At 40.8% G+C, this 8,670-nt stretch overlaps 1 long non-coding RNA gene across 1 annotated transcript; it reads right to left on the bottom strand.

The window, feature by feature from the left end:
• Nucleotides 1–839: 839 nt before the first annotated feature.
• LOC129735721 (uncharacterized) lies at nt 840–4,595 on the bottom strand. The gene is made up of 3 exons (XR_008731551.1): nt 3,691–4,595; nt 2,004–2,054; nt 840–1,140 (listed from the first exon to the last, which is right to left on the bottom strand). It is a non-coding gene; the product is annotated as an uncharacterized LOC129735721 (long non-coding RNA).
• Between the last annotated feature and the right edge of the window lie 4,075 nt (nt 4,596–8,670).

Raw genomic sequence — 8,670 nt, 5'->3', positions numbered from 1 at the left:
CTCTGTTAAAGAAGACATCACTAATGGTGGAAAGAACACTTCTGGAAAGCTCTCAGTGTCAATAAAGACATCCTTTTTACTATTGATTAAGCAAGGCAACCATCAGGGCACATAAAAACACGTATTAACTCACCTTTTCCTGGAGCAAGCACTGATGTTCTAGCATTTCATGGAAAGACGTTACAAAACAGACTAACATGAAATGTCCTTCTGTGTGAGTCATATCAGAAAGAACAATAAGCAAATGGTAGCCAGGCAAAGAAAGAAAGAAACTGCAATGCTTGAGGTGGAAGACAGCATGCAACTTTTAAGCAGCAAATAAATTGAGGAGCAATCCCTCTCACCTTACACAATGTTTTAGCCTGGCCCACTCTATTAAATTGTATTTTAACTTCAGGATGAAGCTTGGTTAATGACAAAAGTAGCTCTTCTTTTTATAATCTATTATCTTATATAAATAATCTCCCTTAAGCAGAGTATCTCAAACATCAAAAACTGGGGTATCTCCACTTTAGGTACTTCCTAAGAGAAGACAGGCAGGCTGGAATTCACCTTAAATACTTTAGGAGCTCTGTAATACATCCCAGGTGATCACTTAGGAAGCCTTAGGCTTCTTCCAGCTAACAGAAATGGGCACTGCAAGGTGCAAATCACTTCATGTACGACAGGCACCTGCTTTGGGATGAAATGATGACAATTCCTTGGTGTGACAACATGTGCAGGCAGTTAGAATTTCAGGCAGCAGCTCAGAAAACTCACTATCAGCAAAGTAGAATCTACATATTTAGACACTGTTAAAGTACAAATTTTCAGTCCGAACTCCCTATTATGTCTTCAGTTCGTAGGTTTTGTTTTCTTCTTGCCCATGAATTTCTCTACCTTATCCTCTATTCAAAATAAAGCCGCTCTCCCTAGCACTATAACTTTCCAGCTCTGACCAGACTGAAATGGTGTTTATCAAAAAAAGAGTACTTAGGCTGTCATCAGATCTTACCTCTGGAAGGGAAGACTCACAACACACTAAGAAAGACAGTTTGCCTGCAATGTTCTTGGGCAAAACTCTTCAGCATCGCTGCAACAAAAACCCATCAAACACATCCCCAGAAGTACACTGCTGAAGATAACAAGTGCTGCTGTTTCCTGTAAAGAACAGATGAGAGCAATAACACTTTATCAAAGCTTCAAGATGTGAAATGAACACAAATATTCATTTAAGTTACATCTTGCATTTGCAAACTATAAGGAGCCAGGACATAGACTCAAGAGCTGGCATGTGATTATCCACACTGTTTAACTAGCAACAAGCTTCCCGACATGGGCTTTTCCCTCTTAACCTAGCATTTTCTCACACAACACAAAGGAATGGTTCAGGAGGTAACACGGAAAAAGGACAGTTCCCTCTAAGCAGTACAGATAAGGCCACTTCTCTGGAAGGAAGTGAATTTAGCCATATGGATGGATGCCCCCAGGGGCAAAGACTGGGTGCTGGACTGTTTTCTTTACTAGTGCTAAAGTAGCCATAAAGACCGGATGGGACATTGTGGGCATCTTTAAGTATAAGATCAAGATTGTATCTGCAAGACTCACCATACTAAGACTGTGATGTTTCGAATACTAATGAATACATTCATGCACAAGAGTAATTTTCTCAAATTAATTAGAATTACTCCTATGTATAAAAGTATGCCAGCGTAGGTGTTTGTAGAAGAGGTTTTGGAATGTCAGTCATCATGTATCCATCAGTTAAAGTACACTCATAAATGCTTTTGCGTGGAAGATTGTATTAACCTTAATATAAAATACATGTTTTCTGGGTCTGATGACTCAGGAAGAACTTGCAAGTCTATACCTCAACCCATTAATCTTATATAAATAAACTTTCCCCTTGTGAAAGGGAGTCCTGTAGCATTAATAAATAGGGATCTTTCTCAACCATAATCAGATTCTGTAAGAATCATTTAGAAACATTTAGATTAATTATTTGTTGCGAATTATTCACTTACCTCTGTCTCTTCAATCAAGAAGCATGGCTCTATTTCTTTCGGCAACATGAGCTAGTATAATAGAATACAGAGTTTCCACATTTAACTCTCATATCCAACACCATTTAATTAAAGTTGCAACTGTGAATAGTCATGAGTCTGGCCAAAATTTTGAAGGTTTGAATTCAGGCCCACTGGAGCGAAAGCCCCACCTATTCAGTTTGCCTCTGCAGTTTACACCCAACTTTGTCAAGGGGCCAACCTTTAATGATAGTGCATTTAAAGGCCAAAGTGGGGGTAAGAGGGTACAGGGTGTACTACTTCACACCCCGCCTTCAAAATAAACTCTGTCCAAGTCACCAAGAGTTACTTACAGAGAATTGCTGGGTATTTAAAGTAGCATGCTGGGAGGGCATTTTTGCCACAACACTTTGATAACTCTTAAAAGTTTTAACGTATGTTGGGCTTTGCTAAGTTTCTTGGCATTGACCCCATCTCAACTGGAGAAAGTAGAATGGACTGTCTTCCAAGCCCTTATGGCACAAATAAATCCAGTTATAAATAAGGACTCTCGTAAGCAATCAGTAAATATCACCATAGTCTGATCTATCAGGGTCAAGTGCCAGAGCTTACACTTCTCTGATATGCATGCTGAAGTCTGAAAATTTTTGAAATATTATTCCACCTTCTTGAAAATCCCTCTGTGCATCACTCACACTCTGTTTCTCTTTCAGAATCTCCTATTCTTCACAGTTGCTGGAGATTTTCATTAAGGTGAAAAAAAATAAAAGGAAAGGTTTTGTACAGAAATTGCAATTAGAAAAAGATAATGCCAATGCATAGTAGCCCCTTTCATGAATTACACACTGATGTTTGCTCTTCACTTTTGCATTTTTTTTAATATTTTTTATTCAATAAAAAAAAAAACAACTCCTCAACCACCCCTAGCCATGAAAGACAGGAAAAGCATATTCCAAGAGAGAAAATACAGATGAAAGACAATTGCTTCCAAAAGCACCATGGGAAATGAAAACCCAGAGAACTCCCTAGCCTGAGGAAAGCTGTAGAGGTGAGCAGTCCAAAATTCCACCAGCAGAAGCAGCCAAATCAGAGATCTTTGGGCATCCTGGAAATTTTCTACAGTCTGAGTGGAACTGCTCTGCAACGTGCTCTCCATTGGAGCTATCTACTCTTAACCTTCTCCACATCTCCATCTCTTCATCTCAGCTTTGCTCCAGCCCCCTTTTCCTCTGCTTCCTTTACCCTGCTTGCTCCCCTTCCCCACAGGCTTCCCTTTCATTTTTTTCACAGTAACAATAAAAAAGTTCTGAAATGTCATTTTCATCATGAAAAGATGTGCAAAACCCCCAACGTTTTTAAAAGGCAGAATGATCCATGTAAAAGGAAACCCAAACAAGCAGCTGTGTGTCATAGCACCAACTACGAGCCCCAGAGAAGTCAAGATACTGTTTGTGCTGCCCTCCCTACGTGCACGCGTACTTACTCCCTCCTCATGGTCCTGACTGACCTACAGGTAAGTAGCCATTGCATTAAAGCAGATTCAGAGTTGTTTAGTAAGGCCCAGTCTTAATCAAACAAATCAGGGCTACTGACAGATTTACAGGGCAGAAGGTACTGGGTGTGACGCAGGAGAAAATCACTAACAGACATTAAACTGGCTCAAGTCTGTGGACTATGTTTTACTTACCAGTCTTGGGCTAACACCCAGGACTTTTCTTTCCTTGCAAAGGTATGATGTCAGGCACATGGCAGTTCTTGAGATTCTGTATAAGCCAGCATTGCCAGAGGCTCTGTGCAGGTGTGGTTAACAGTTATTTAATGATTCTTCACAATTGCATGTATCTGTCTGAACATAAATACAGTTTGATCATAATCTTTCTTTTCACACCATGAATTTGCCCTAGTGTTTCTACCCGTGCAGGTTCTCAAATGCCTGATCGTAGTTATTACAGACCTGAGATTCACTGGATCGTTTCAAACCATTCACAAGCACTTTGCTGTCCTGTTGGCTTGGTGAGGTGGAGAGACTGAAGGCAGTATATTTTGCATAAATACTGCAGTTCTTCACTTAAATTCTGTAAGTTTGGCTCCCTGATGACTCACAGGACTCTCCTCCCTTCCCCATGTTTACACACTGATGACAAGTACTGTTAAGTTACTAAAGGCAAAATTATCAAAAAAACAGAACACTGGCAATTCCTGGGAAAAGCTCTGTCTTTCTCCTTTCCCCAGCAGTTGAACGAGCCTTTATTCAGCATAAATATTAGTACAGTTCAATTAGTTAAAATAATTTTGACTGATAGTTCAACTGTTTCTTTTCCAAAAGGTAATAGTTTTCCTAATTAGTCACTTGCTTTGATAAGGCACTGACTTTTACTCTAATCTAAATTAACAAGACTTTATCTACCTGCATCATTTAAACACACCCTACTTGCAAATCTGGTATGACTAAAAACCAAGACAAGTGTTTGGTTTCATTTTACATTTGCTTCAAAGTGCCCCACTTGGAGGTTAATTATTAATCTACTCTAGTATATGTAAAGGTTCAGGGAAACGACGAGGTTAGTAGACAGTGCAGTAGTTGAGGAATTAGTAAACCCCTGTCCTGTTCCCAGCTTAGATCATGTAAGTTTGGCCAAGACATTTAAAACCTGTGAACTTTTACTTACAGAACAGAAATAGCAACAACCCTCTGCACAAAGCACTTTGACACCTTTAGGGAAGAAACTTCACATGTGTGAGGCAACACTGTGTTTGCCCGCACCTTCAAGAGACTGAAACTCAGCTAATCCCTTAAGAACTCACCTAGGAACTGGAGATCACATGCTCAACCCATGCAACTCAACAAAACTAATGATTTTGTCAGATCTGCAGCCACTGAAGAACCAGCTCCTCAAGCTTTTACTGCATTTCTCCACCATCTGAAAAGTGGTGAATACATTTTCTGATTTCTGGACCACCGTTTGGAGGTTACAAATCCCTGCCCCCCACCACCCTGTATAATAATAATACTTACTGTAATAAATGTACCCTTGGTGTGACTACGCTACCTTGTCCCAGGAGTAAGCAAGCAGCAGCGTGGACCAGATTTTCAAAGACACCAACACTGTTCTGCAGCTGTCCAGGGGGCTAGAGGGTTAGATTAAAATGACTCAACAGATGACAATTCAGATCCTGAAGCAGGGAAGGAAAATGGCAAACAGCAAATGGAGGACAGAGCATGCACAAGACCGACAAAATTAGGGAGCATTAGTGCCAAATCCTGTCTGCCAGAGGAAGGCCTGGCCATCAGCAGGCTGCTCCTGGATTATATTATAATGCAGTTGACTTGGTCTTGGGGGAAAAGAAAAATCCAGACATTTTTTACACCTTTATTTATTTACAAATTTGGCTAATGCTTATATAAATCATGGGGTTCCATCCCAGAAATAGCTTTTTGAAAACAAACAAACAAACAAACAAAAACAACCCAAAAAAACCTAACCCAGAAGTAAGAATGTTGAATACTTATTGCTGTTCAACTGGGATATTATTGGCAAGGTGATTCATTTGTTAATCCACAGCGCTATAAATAGTACTTTAACTTAGTTGAATGGAAACATACTCTTCATATCTCTAGTAACTTGTTTACCCATGTAAACTACATGTGTTTTTGAGTTTGCTTAGGTGTATTCCAGGAAGGGCTAGCAAAGTTCAATGACTCCACCACGCATGCAAAGCCCTTCAGCTCTTGGTTAATTTTGCTGTGCTTCTCTTACAAAGTTGTTCACTCTGCTCCATCAATGCACGGACTTGAAAGCAATAAGAGGCTATTGTAACAGCTCAGACGGTGTTTCCTCATATCATGGGCCAGTGATAGCAAGCCTCTGGCATCAATACCAAGTTTGGCGCCAACAGATATTTGGTCTGGTACCAGCAATAACAAGCTATGATGGTTTCTTTTTAAGTTTGTTTGGCACCAGTAGCAAGAAACATTCACTATTCCTGGCAGAAAGCCACAGAATTTCACCAAATGGCTTCTGCATCATAACTTCATAACAAACATAACACAGCGTTAACTTCTAATTGCGGCGCTGCCTGTCTCTTAGCAAGCGATTCCGTCCTGACAATTACATCCAGACTTATCAATACCTGTGCTGCCTTCCAATACCAGTTTCTTTCTTACTGTAAGCATAATGTCCTCAAAAAGATCCACAAACCTGTAAGCCCACCACCATTTGGATTTTCTCTTCACTTTCTTGGTGCAGTTAAATGAAACCAGGCAATCAGCTATGAGAAAAGCCTATGGGGACAGTTACAAAATTAAGTCATCACAAAATATGTTGTAAATACTGTGTTGACTTAACCTCCCTCCTCACCCGGCATGCTTTTATGTCATGTACTTTCACAGACTGCAGACCTGCAATATATTCCACAGAGGTTTACCTTACACTGGTGTAGAGCCCCATTTAAGCCCCTGAGGCTTAATGTAACACTAGTAAAAAGAGAGAATTAGCTATAAATTATCTGAGTCTTAGGACAGAGCACTCTCCATTTTGACAGCTCCTTGTTAAATGGTACCAACGCCTCTGATGAGGCCTCGTGGTGGATACCTCAGTGGACACAGCACAGAACAAGGGCTCTGAAAAGTTCAGTTCTACAGACAGGGTTGCAACCGATGTGCCAGATGATTTCCAGCAGGACTCCCCTTCACTCCTCTTTGCCTGTAAAATAGGAGAGCTCTGAGATCTCTGAGTGGAGAGGATGGTATAAGAACCAGGAATTATTTCTCTGGTACTAAGCATTAGTAACAACAGCAATAATGCCATCCTCTTCACAGGAGAAAGTCTGTCCCTGCCCATTCTGTCACAACCCAGTACGCTGGAGAAAATAAATTTTCTTAGATGTATACTTTTTTATGGGACATGAAGTAGGCACAGAGAGGAAGTGATACTAAGCTCTCGGCATGAGAAAATTTCATTCTGAGCAACAGCTTCCAAGAAAACAAAGACTACATGAAACAAAGTTGAAGTGGAACTCCCCATTGTAAATATAGCACTTAGTACCTGCCAAAGACATGAGAAAATCTCTGCCCACAGGGAATGGCTGTCCTTGTAAAAAAGTGCCTATCTGTGGAGTTCCCAGTGTGGGAATTCACGCAGACATGCATTCTGCTTCAGTGATCAAACTCTTCCTCTCAAGGTCTAAATGAATTTCCACCAACCTCCTTTCTTACAGCTCCATCGCTAGCTGGATTTCCTTCAACTGTAAAAATATACATAGTGCAATTAGCCAACCTTCACAGACTCTGTAGTTCATTTATGCATGCTAGGCACATCTCCTGCTGTGAGCAGCCCATCCAAAGAGAACTCTTTGAACTGGTCTATTATTGTTCATGTAGTGTATTGCATTGTCCAGTTTCATCATTCCTGGCAAGGCAGCACAGTCCTGCAGCTTGCTACAGGAGGAGAAGAAGAGATGATGAAGTACTTTGTCCAGCTGGTGTGCCAGACATCTCAGATGTACAAATAAGCTTGCCTACCAGCAGCTATAGGACCTTCCCAGTCACCACAGAGAGACTTCTATTGACCACTTGTGCTTACACAATCTTATCTGGAAACCTTCTCTAACCTAGTTAGCAGTCTGGAGGGACAGACGGTAGAAAAGATGGGAAGAAAGGATTGGGTGGAAAATCAAAAGATTTTAAAAAGAAAAGCAAGACCATAGTGTGACACACCTTTGCACAATGTTTGCTGAAATATAAAACCAAATCATGGTTTTAAAATAACATGGAGACAATACAACTGGAACAACCAAAAATATACTCGCAATCACCAGACAGTGTAGCATTTTGCTACATTTAGTAAGGAATAATTTTAGAATTCATAGCTTGAGCAAACCACAAAGCACTACGCTGCCCTACCTCCAAATTCCCATTGGCACGCTCTTACTATTTCTGGATTAAATGAGTCAAATACTACAGAAAATGGGAAGCAAAGTTGAGTGTGTGATTTTCAAGCAACCATTCGCATTTCTCCCCTTTGTCTTTGACGAGGACCTGTTTTGGGTAGGAAAAGAGGGGGTCATACATCAAAAAAAGTCCTGCTATGCAGCTCTGAAGAGGAAGAGACATTTCATTTTAGAACAAAGAATCAGATTTTTTTTTACATTGCTTCGCGAGAAGTTTTTGGAGGTTTTTCTTGGGGTGATGGGGGTGGAGTGTTTGGCTTTGCTATAATACAGCACATCAAAGTGCTTTTGATGTGAAGTTTACTTAACAGAATCAGTTTTTCCGATGATTGTGTTAATCTTTATAAACCTGAAGGCGATACTGTGCCTTTTAAAAAACTATAGCAGGAAAAGACTTGAGGTTACATATACTCTCAGTGGTGAGAGACGGGAGTACTTGAACTATTTCGCCACTTCTTACAAGTTTGCTCGTTGTTTCATGGGCAGCAATAGCAACGGGCCTCACACCACTCTCACTCGGGCCAGGAAGGCTCTGTTTAAACCGTCCGCAGCCCTTCACGTAAGCACCTTCCCCTGATTCCTCAGGTAAGAGCCACCACAGATTTCAAGAGCCGGTTTACCACGGGCGCTCGCTCAGAGGCAGCAAAGGGGCCTTGAGCAGCAACAAGTATCAGCGCTGGTTGGTCTTCAAAAGGCTCCCTGCTCCCAGCCATTAATA

Source organism: Falco cherrug, chromosome 3 (assembly GCF_023634085.1).
Source record: "Falco cherrug isolate bFalChe1 chromosome 3, bFalChe1.pri, whole genome shotgun sequence".
Lineage (NCBI taxonomy): Eukaryota > Metazoa > Chordata > Aves > Falconiformes > Falconidae > Falco > Falco cherrug.
The sequence above is the reverse complement of the archived record's forward strand: the minus strand, read 5'-3'. Positions and strand labels throughout refer to the sequence as shown.